Consider the following 12,196-nt stretch of genomic DNA (forward strand, 5'->3'; position numbering starts at 1 on the left):
TGTAACCCATTTGTGCATATATTCAATCACAAATATTTATTAAGGCCTACTTTGTCAGTGTCAGTGTTCTGCCTTGGAGAATACAATGTTGAGCAGAGTACATATGGTCTTGCCCCCTTGGAGTTTATATTCTGTGAAGAAATTTCCTATGCTTGGTACAGTATCTTGCATAAAACTGATATAGAAACATGCTCAGTAAATTTAATTGAAATTAAGCAACATTTTCATTAGATTATAACAGAGTCACCCATGAATTTAACATATGAAAACCTACCTATATATTATCTATAATGAGGGAGAAAAAGAAAATGTAGTCAAGCCCTTTTTGAGCTATGATCTGGTCTTGTAAATTCATCAGAGATTTAGGGAACAAGACTGTCTATCAGAATGACCCATGTTAACCTCCACAGAATTCAGGTACAATGGTGTTTGTTGTTTCTTTTCTTTTCTTTTCTTTCTATTTTACATTTTTTTTTTAACTTTCGGAATGATGCAAGACCATCACTAACATTACTTAAAAACACTCTCTTTAAATTTGTTGATTGGAATTTAGGGAGGGAAAAAAAGTGCTCTTCAAAGAAACTCTTTAAAGGAATTAAAAATATTAACCTAGAATTTATTCATCCATCTTTTCACCAAATATTTCTTAAATATTCACTCTGCCAGATGCTGCTAGAAATGAATCAGAGAGCAAATAAATATAAACATTAGTCTTTTCTTCATGGAGCTTTAAGTCTAGAGGGGAAGAACTATGTTAACAATACATCAATCTTAAATACACATATTTGAAAAAACTAGACTTAGACTGGGTAATCAGGAAAGACTTCCCTGAGAAGGTAACTTATAAGCAGAAACCTGAAGGATGGATAGAAGTCAGCAAAAGAAAATGGTGGGCAAGAGCAGTGAGTTGGAGTTGGGGGAGGTTGGCCATGGGGTTGAGAAACGAGAAGCAGCCAGGCACAGTGGCTCGCGCCTGTAATCCCAGCACTTTGGGAGGCCGAGGCAGGAGGATTGCTGGAGCCTAGAAGATAAAGACCAGCCTGGGCAACACGGTGAAATGCCATCTTTACAAAAAATAGAAAAAATTAGCTGGTGTGGTAGTATATGTCTGTAGTTTCAGCTACTTGGGTGGCCAAGGCAGAAGAATCAATTAAGCCTGGGAAGTCCACTTGAGCCTGGGAGTTTGAGGCTGGATGTCAAGGCTGCAATGAGCTGAGATTGCATCCCTGCACTCTGGTCTGGGTGACGAAGTGAGACTCTGTCTCAAAAATAATAATAATAATAAAAGGAAAAAGAAAAGAAAAAAAAAGAGAAGCATCATTCCAAGCAGAGTGAACACATGAGACTGCAATGTAGAAAACCAGCATAAAGAGTTGTTGGCCAATTCATGTTTTCCAACCACTCTTCCTTGTTATCCTCTCTACCACCCACTTCCCACAATCCATTTTCTAACAGCCTTCAGAGTGGCATTTCTAAACATAGACCTCATCATCCATTCCCCTGGTAAGGTTGCTTCAGTGAGTCTCACTGCTTACAGCCCCATCAATATCGGCCACCTCACTCTCCAAACTCATCTCTCTCCATTCCACACTTTGCCCCAGACTGGTCACCACTCTCAGAACCTCCCATGCACTCTGAAATTTTGCACATGCTCATCCCTCTTTCTACAATTCTCTTTCCCACTTTTCCATCTTACCAATTTCCACATCATCTTTCAGCCTTAATGTCATTATCTTTAAAAAGTATCTCTTATGTATTTGGTCCTCCTAAATTAGCATACTTTATATTATTTTCACTTTAGCTCTGTAACCATCTGTTTCCACTGGCATATTGCAGGCTTGCAGTTGGCATGCCATAGGTGTTCAATTAATACCTTATAAATTAAGTTAAATTAAAATGAATTGAATTTGGCTTCTGTCAACAAGTAAGCAAGGAAACCATGATGTCTTTTCCCAGATAACTCTGAAGTCAAGTGTCTTCACTCCCGATCCAGCTCCAACATTAGAATATATATCTATTTGCATTCTGCATCAACCCTAACTCTGCTTCTTCAAGCTCCCTATAAAGAATCCACAAACATACAAACAATAGAGAGCAATAAATGCTTTTCTGGAGATTGTGGAGGAGTCATCAAAATGGCCATTACCTTGCACAGCCCACAGCCCAAGATTCCTTATTACATTCCTTTCATCTCTTGCAAAACCACCTCGTAAAATCCTTGTCATTTGTAACATGAAAAAAATTACCATAAATTTTTAAAGATATACAAATAAAGTAAGATGAAAACAATTAAATAATTACCAAAACCTGTTGCTAGAACTGAAGCCTACACAAATTCTAAGAAATCTCACTTTGTTTCATTTTTAATTAGCTCTTCCTCACATTTAAGCAAACCACACATTACTATATCCAATAAACCAGTCCTTGTAAAACAGGTAACTCATGTCTGTCAGAGAACAATTTTAAGCTGAAGTATTGACTTTGGAATGTTGATTAACAATAAGGGTGCAGATCAAGGAAATGGAATCCAGAGTTATAAATACGTTCCTTAACAAAACACATCCACATGGACACATTCTGGAAATATTTCAGAACTTCCTTTAAAAAGAACTCTAAATCCAAACACAGCAGTCAATAAAAAATTAAGCTTTTTAAGAGCACCTGCTTAAAAATAGGAAAAAGGTTACTGGAGTTCCGCGAGATGCTTCTGGAGAGTTCAGGAAACTGGTGCATCACTCCCAGTTGCCAGACTCGAAGTGCTCCTTTCTAGGACATGAGGCATTTCATGCTCACAAATAGGTGTGGAGGTTAAAACAACTGAGACCCCACCCAGCCAAGCCCTGCATGACTAATCAAAGAGTAAGCCTGGCTTTGGGTTTCTTTCTATCCTTGTGCCCAGTTTCTGAATCTTATTCTGCCTGCCCGTGAAACTCTGGTGACTGCTGCATCCCCAGGCTGAGCCCCTGATTCTGTAATGTGCCCAGGAGCCTAGTCCTCTGGTACTTTGCACCTCTAGGTTGTGCTCCTTGCTTCTCTCTTCTCCACTTTACTAGTTCTAGAATGGCAGCCCAGTGGCAAACACCCTTAAAACACTGGCCACCCTACTTCTGTTTTGGCTGCCTGTCTGGGCTCCAGTTGTTTCTTATACATCTCTGAGGCCCACCAATTGCTTGAACTACCATCTGTTTGCTGCCACACCCTTTAGATATTAACTTGTCCTCCCTGTCAAACTAAAATTATTTGTGAAGCCTGTAGAATATAAAGGTGAAGAACTAAGGGGCTTTGGGCAGAGAAAGTCCTGGGGTCAAATTTAGGTTTGCCACTTCTAAGTAGCCTTGAGTTAGTGGCTTAATCTCTTGAGTTTCGGTTCCTGCATTTCGAATGGAGACAATAACAGTTCCTTCCAGATTAGCATGAACTAATATGTATACAGCACATAATATTGTGCCTGGCATGTAATTAGCTAACAGGAAATGGTAGATTTAAAATATAATAACAAAAATCTGTAGTTGTAATAAGTTTGCCTCGTAAGCCTATGGTGGTTCTAATTTAGGTTCTGGCACTTCCTAGTATTTTCTGCAACCCCACCCTATCGCAACCACCACTCCCACTTGACCCTATCCTGACATACAGCACTGAGAGCCTCCTGTTAGAGTAGATAATCACAGGGACAGCCACAGAGGTCAGCAGAGAGGCTTGACTGCAATGAAATGAAGACACAAACCTCCATTAGGGCTTCTGGAAGGACATTTAAAAAATTATCCTAAATGCTTTTTAGAAACAAAATAAAATTATATATATATCTTCTGGTTTCGAGCCCCTTAAGAGTAGGGAATTGGGTCTTGTTCATCCTTGTGTCTCAAATAAATATTCATCTTTTCTGCCTGACGCATAGTAGGCAACGCCTGACATATATATGTAATTTTTAAACTGTCAGAGTAAACGACATCAAAACAAACTCTACTGTGAGGGAAAACAACATCAAAACCAACTCTAGGATAAACATATTTAAAAACACATACGTAATATCCTAAGGGCACAAAGAGCCCCATAGTGAATTCTACATTGCCTGAAAATTACAAAAGAGACCAGTATTATTTAGCCAAGGCCAGAGAACAACACCAACTGAATACCTCCACAGATGAAGAAATGTTTCTAGAATCTGTGGTTGTGTGAGTGTCCTTCCTAAAAGAGAGGAAGATGGAAACAGAATTAGAGGAGAGCTGGTAGCCTGAGCAGCAGTAAAGAATGGCAGCTGGAGGGGAGGCATACAAACAGTTTAAAAGATAGAGCCCACGTGCTATTTCGTAAACTGACTGATAAGACGTATGAGTATGTGTATTGTCATTATTATTTAAACTGTATATTTATTATATACATTGTGTATATACAATATATGACGAAATAGAGAAAAGATTAGGACAAGGAGAAAATAAGTAGGTGTTCTCAGGAATAAATTGGCCATGAATTTGAAAACATTTGCTTTGTGAAAAGCATCAATATATTTGCATTTAAGGTATTTTCTTAAAGACACCTTCTCTAATATCTTCAGTCCTCTTTGATCACAAGGACTTTTTTCCCTCAAGGGAATTACTTTTCTACTAAAATAGTATTAAGTTGACCAGGAAATCCATCCACATAGGGGCCCACTTTACAAAGAATGTAATGCAGACTGGAGTAGGGCATTACGTTGCTTAACTGTGGTGAATATTTCCACTTTCTCTGTGACAGCTTCCATGAAGAGCAAAGCAAAGCATCAAGAGTATTTTCTGACAGAAACTTTTGGTCAAAGAAGACACCTTAAATATTGAACCAGTGATTCAGAAATCTAAAGATTTCTGGATATCACAGACCAATTACATTTTTTATAATTATTTATTGTAAAATAAAGCAAAAACCAAAATAGAAATTCTATTTGTTGCAAGACAAAAATCACCCACAATTTTTAGGAAACTATGTCATCATTTTAGCCCTTATCTATATAAAGGCACAAAATTCACATATTGGCAATAATATAATAAATAAATGTTGTATTCCCTTTGGCTTAATGTTAAAATGCAAGAATACTTGCATTTTTGGGTCTGTTTTTCTTTCCTCCCAAACAATAACCTCCTAAAATAACTGAAACAAGCAGTAAACATAATATTTATATAAAGTAACTACCGGAAGAGTAATAGTGGCATTTAACAACCACTGAGGAAGACCAGTGGTCCTCAAATGGCATTCTAAGGAAATTTAGGAATTCCCAAGTATGCTGCAGCAGCTCAGTAAAGAAAAAGCAGGACCAACAAACTAGACTTCTCTACTCCAACTTCAATTCAGAGATGCATCTCTTTTATATATTTTTTATACTGGGTTATGGTTAGATTCCCAGCTTCACCACCGGCTAGCTGTATGAACTTGGGCAAGTGTTTAATTTCCGGGATTCAGTTTCCTCTTCAGTTACATAGGGATCCTGTTTGTGCCCACTTCATAGAACTTGTGTAAGCATTAAACAACTTCATGAATGAAAGTGCTTAGAATATTTATGGTACATAATTAGCATTCAACAAGTATTAGTATTACTGTTAAAAAGTACAAAATACTGATGGCTACAATCCTCACACTCAATGCAGGAATTGTCTCCATGGGATTCCTAACAGATATTCATGTAACTTCATGGATCCCTGGAGTGAGCAGGAGCTCATCATTTCTGGAGGCAGTAATTAATGAGGAATTTTACTACCAAAAGGTCATCAAGTTAAATTGACCATGTATTATTTACCCCCTCATGTGTCCTAAATGTAGCTCTTGGGGCCACAGAGAAAAAGTCTAGTTGAGAACACTTTTGGTATTTTTAAGATAGTTCTCGCATGCCTCCTGAGTTTACTAACATTCATTGAAGAATATCTGATACCAGGTTCTTACTAAATGCTTTACATCATAATCTTATTTAAACCCCAAAACAACCTTATGAATACAGACCTTTTAATATCACCAGCTTGGAAACTTCCTTGAAGACAGTGTTTATAACATTTACTAGGGTATACCTAACACCTAATATAGTAATGAACGTAGTAGGAGTTCAAAAAACCAAAAACCAAAAGTAATAAGTTAATGAATGAGTCCTCTTTTTTCTCACTTGTGAAAAATGAGATTCAGTGAAGACAGACTATGTTGTTCAACACAAATAGGAAATTATGGAATTGTGATTGGCAAGGGCATTTACTGGGTCCAGAACCCAAGCTTTTAAACACTGCTGTACTCTGTTCCCTAGGCAACATCATAATTCCTATCCCCACAGCAGCTCATCTGAACAGATTCTGGCTGTTTTATTGATTTACAGGGAAATAAATGTAAGTAAGCTCTCTGTAATCCAACCTTTTCAGGCTGTAGGTGCTACGTTCATTAGTGTCACAGAGTGCCTTCCTGCCCATGGACACAAAAGGCCAGAGGAACTGCCAGTGGTTTTATTGTAAAGCCATAGAATGGCTCTTTGAAAATGCCATTTTGCACAGTCAAAGCCAAAGGGCACAAATTAAGAATATTTTCTTAAAATCTTCATTCCTGGTAACTAAGTTATTTCCTAATGTTTGGCATAGTGAGAAGCGCAAATGTTGCCCTTCCTTTAGAAATGGCAATGCAGTTGATGATCACTAGCTAAGTATGCCCCTTGAGACTGAACACAATGGAGGTCTCTGGTTCTTGATGCATCAAAATATATGTGGCCTCTTAGAGTTAGCCATGTTTGGAGATATGACAATCATGGTCAAAGCATCAGGGACAGTCCAGCTTCTGTACCATCTGATTCTTAAGATATACACACGGATCCTTATTCTAGTGCCTGAGAATGCTACTGATCTTCCCTCTAAGGAAACTTATATAAGAAACTTCCAACAGAGAACAGGTAGATTCACAGCAGGTGTTCAGTTAGCTCTCTCCCTATCTCCATTATTGCACCACCAAATTCTACACTCTTAACAAAGTCATTCTCTGTTAAGAAGATGGGTTACTAGTTGAGCCTTGTCGACCAAGATCAGTGAATGGATTCCTCTGCTTTATGACCAGTGTAGAACTTGACCTGACAGGGTTCCAGAAGAGGGATCTGGGTAGAGAACCAAGACAGCTGGTGATGAGAGCCTTACTGATCATTGCAGCAGACTCACATGAAAATGGTGCCACTGTAGAAAATGAGTTCTGAACCCAAGAATCTATTTTTAAGACTTATTTTAGAAATTCACTAGTTATGAGATTTTGAGCAAGTTATTTAGCTTCTCTAAGGGCCAATTTCCTCCTCTATAAAATGGAGATGATGGTAATATCCACCCCAGACTTATATGTGAGTCTAATAACATAACGTAATATATGTGAACACAGTAAGAATTAGTCATGTACCATTCAAATGTAACATAGCACTAATTTGGGTCATATTATGTAATAATATTCCACAGGAATTATTTCCAATGATTCATTATTTTAAACCTGTTCTAGTGCCATGATCTGGGAAACAGTCATTTCTTAATAGAGATGACACATCTAACTAGGACATAATTCAAGCCTTTAATGGGCTAGGTTAATAACAGCAGGTTACTTCTTTTGCCTCCACCTTTAGCCACTTTAAGCATCATAGAAGCAATAATCTCTCTTGATCCTACCACTTTGATTTATCTTCTGAACTGAGAACCTGAGTCCAAGAAATTCTATCATCTCAAAAATGAGCAAGTCTATTTTGTTTTTGTTTTTGTTATGCATTTTTCTCTCTCCATCAAGAAATCACTGAATCACATTGTCTCAGGAGTGGAGTGGAGCATAAAGCTCATCTAACCCAACTTCTTACTGTATAAGAAAGTTTCCTGTGGGATCCCTGAAGGTGATCACAATCCAATCTCTGCTTTGATGCAACAACTCTCTTGTCAAAACAACAACAACAACAACAAAAAAAAAACCCAGCCCATTATTGACACGTTTGTTTACAGAATATTCTTACTTTATTGAGTAGAAATCAACGTTGATTCAACTCATCATCTATGACTGACACAAGATTTTAAAGGTTTAAAAATATATCATGCTTTTATCCATTCCATATTTATTGAGTACTAAATATGGTCTGGCATTATTTACTAAACTCATCTCTCATGATGATGATGGTCACTTTCCCAGGCCAAGGCCCTTTTTCCTGTATTCTATTCTCCCCTCAACCTCTCTCAAAGAGCAACCATAGCACTCCCACATTTGCTGAGCGAATCAACCCTGATAATTATTTTAATTCAAAGCCTTGAAGAGAACCCTATTTCAGTGGCACAGACTAATAACTGAAGCAAATAACCATATTTTTTCAAAAAATGGTTTTTATTTTATTCTAGATGTAAAACGTGTGTCCCAGAGAAAATGGTCATTCCACAACATGTAGTATATAATTATTATTTTTATGTAATCTAAAAGTTGGGATAAATTTTTCCATCTCAAAAATCAAAAGCCCTTTCATATATTTTTCGACATGTAAAATACATGATTTAGAGTCACCTATCAGAAATATATTTGATATGCCATATAATTTTGTTATGTAGCTAATATTTACCCATTTGAATATCAAAGCTGGTTTCACTGAAAGTATTTTAGATTCAAATCATTATTAAATGAAGTTAATAGAACATAGTAGCCATACATGTACTGGCTTTAGAGTCAGGCAAAATTCTGTCGATTCCCAGCTTTGTCACAATGTGGCTAGAATAAATGACTTTTTCTGGACTTCAGTCTCCTCATTTACAAAATGAAAATAATTACAATACCTGCCTCAATGGATTGCTAGGAGCTTAAATGCCATAAGTCTTACAAAGAGCTCAACATAGCCCTTTGCACATTGTAAAAATTCTAGGAGGGCTCCCATGTTAGGCCATTCTTGCATTGCTATAAAGAAATACTTGAGACTGGGTAATTTGTAAACAAAAGAAGTTTAATTGGCTCATGATTCTACAGCCTATACAGGAAGCATGGTGCTGGCATCTGCCTGGCTTTTGGTGAAGCCTCAGGGAGATTTCAGTCACGGTGGAAGGCAAAGCGGGAGCAGAAACATCACATGGTGAAAGTAGAAGTAAAGGACTGGTGGTGCCACACACTTTTAAAGGACCAGAACTTGTGTCAACTCAGAGCAAGAGCTCACTTATCACTAAGAGCTCACTTATCACTAAGATGGCCCAAACCATTCATGGGAGATCTGCCCCCATGATCCAAACACATCCCAGCAGGCTTCACCTCCAAGACTGGGGATTACATTTCAACATGAGATTTGGGTGGGGACAAATACCCAAATTATAGCAACTACCTCGTATTATTACAAAATGGTCATATATGTCTTTACTTACCCATCAAGGGATGAAGAACATGATTTAGCCTTTCTATTTTGATTCATTGTGAAAATTGTTAATATATTTTAGACAATTCTCATATAAGGCAATAAAAACTTTCAATTAGTGGGCAAGCAATCTAAGCATCACACTTAGTTGTCTTTGAGGCTGAGACTTGTAAGTAAAACAGTATAAAATAAGCATACAAATCAAGATTATTGACTTTAAAGTCATAGGGTTGGGCTCAAGTAATAGGTTCATCAATTAACAGCTATACGATCCTGAAAATTTCACTTAACTTTTCTGTTTTGGTTTCCTTTTCTTTAGGAAAATTTATAGTATTTACCTCAAAGGATTACAAGAGTTAAGCAGTAACCACATGTAGGGTTTTCAGAGGGCTCCTGGTAGCTGGCCATTGTTGGATAAATGTCAGCTATTGCCATTTTGTTTTCCCAAGATGCATGCGTTCTGTAAAAGAAGTGGCAGAGGAGCGTTTGTGAAATGATGAGTAAGTTGGTTTTGAACAATAAGTAGGAGTTTTTTTTTCTAAGCAAGCAATGAGAGGCTGCAAATCATAGGGATTAAAGTACTTTACCTTGAATTGGGAGCAGTGAGAATTTGACTGGAACTAAAATGAAGTGTTTGTCTGAGGGTTGTGGGTACAGGTTTGGTAGTGGGACTCAAGAGCTCTCCTAGCGCTATGAAGAGCCCTGAGGTAGCTTGGGGTAGTGAAGACCACTCCACAGTGCTGGAAAAGTCAGCCTCCATCTTGCAGCCACAGCACCATACATGTTATTAATCGGGAGTTTCTAGCAGGCCTGTGCTTGAGAAAAATTTCTTTCCAGACAGAAGTAGTAAAAATAATGATAGAAAATACATATAGTCTTTTTTACATGACAACTACTATTCTAAGTGCTTAATTCATATAAATGCATTTAATGTTCAAAACAACTATATGAGGTAGATACTATTCCCCCATTTTACCTAAGGAAAAGGTCACATAAAGGTTAAGCAATTTGCCCAAGTTTAGGTGAGATTTGAAACCAAAAATTTAGCAGCACAGTCTCTACTTTTAAACACTACACCATACTGCCTCTGCATAGTAGTGAGGTGAAGAGATGCTGAGAAATAAAAAAAGAAAGGAGAGAAGAGGGCAGCTCTCTGCTGAGTTGTGGAGGATGGAGGATGGGTAGAATGAGGAGAGAGAGCAAAGGAGAAAAGTTAGGAGATATTTGGAAATTATAATGTGGATCTAAATAAAATTAGTCAACAGGAGAAAAAAGCAGGGCATGGAAGATTGGAAATAAATTTCAGAAACAGAACTTAAAAAGAGTTGGCAAACTATTTATATGCATGATTAGGAGAACTTAAATATTTAGGATGGTGTTGATGTTTTTGGTTTGGACCATTGCTTACACGGTAATGTTATCACTTCTCAGTCAGTTTTCTATAAAACTAGGTGCAGAATTTGTTGTCCTTAATGTGTTCCAACCCTTCCTACTTAATGTGCAATGCTGCCTTACATTGTGCAAGAGATTTTGTCATTCTTGTCTCCACTAGAGTCTGTGGTGGTATTTGGCCAGCATTGTGTCTTATATAATCTCAGAACCCTTCCCAGTGCCTTAAAAACAATAGGGTCACAACATGTAGAAGAATAAGTAAGTGGTAGGAGCAGGTTGAGAGGAGGAAGACGAGTTAAATTTTGGACACCTTAAGTCTGCAGATACTGCAAGATACTCAAGTAGAGATGTTTGGCAATTGATTAGAAATTCAGAGTAGGTACTCTGGGATAGTAAAAAATACTGATGGAAATTTTGTAATCATCTGGGTGGATAACTTAAGACAAAACTAAATATAATGACTAAAATTTAGTCCTTACTGTTTGTAACACACTATACCAATCCTAAACATGTTTGATTTCTTTTATTATTCCTCACTACAAATACAGGAGATAGATGTGATTAGATCCACATTTTATAAAGAACAAGAGCTTTGAGAAGGTTAGCAATTCACAGAGATTTGCCCCTTTCATTTATCTCATAGGAGGTAGATAAGACAGGATTTTTTGTACTTACAGTCTCACAGATTTAATTGAAAAATCCAAATCCCTGAAATTAATAATAGCTCAGAACAGTTAATATTCATCATTTAAAAATATAAAAATATTTTCCTAGAAGAAGCTGTCACTAACAGTGGTAATTTACAAAAGATGACAAACCTATAGGCAAAATCTATTCCAAAAATTAACATTTTTGCTCCAAAGTTAAATATATAAAGGGCTTATTTCCTATACTTAAGTTTTAAAGTAAACTTCATTTCAGAGATTTCTTTTTAGAATTTAATGTGTCATATGGTCCCTCTAAGGAACAGTATTCTGCTGATGTACAGCAGGTTTAGAAAAATTATGTTGTTTTTCTCATAGCACAAGCTGGTTACTAAGATGAGCCAGAGGATCATAAAATATCCTCTCATCAAATCTACTGCTTCAATTCTTTCCCCAGGAAGCCCACCAAATTGTCTACCAGGCCACATTAAATACTTCTACTGACAGGAAACTCACTTTCTCTGTTTGCACAACACATTCCTGAACAGCTCTGACAGCTAGAAAGAGCTCAGATTTTTTGTTCTTAACGTTAAAAATTAGCAAATGGTTTAAATGTTTTGCTAAACCTAAGACACTTTCCTTGTGCTAGAAGCCTCAAAGGTGGATATGAAGGATTTATGATATAGACTGAAATTGTCTAATAGTTTCGAAGTGATCATCTCAAAAGACACATTAATACTATATCAAAAAGTTAATAAAATTACAGTCAAATCTGAAGAAGTACATATCCTTCATTTTAATTATTTGCAAGACATAATATTTGTGAAGA

The sequence above is a fragment of the Gorilla gorilla genome, chromosome 4 (genome assembly GCF_029281585.2).
Source record: "Gorilla gorilla gorilla isolate KB3781 chromosome 4, NHGRI_mGorGor1-v2.1_pri, whole genome shotgun sequence".
Lineage (NCBI taxonomy): Eukaryota > Metazoa > Chordata > Mammalia > Primates > Hominidae > Gorilla > Gorilla gorilla.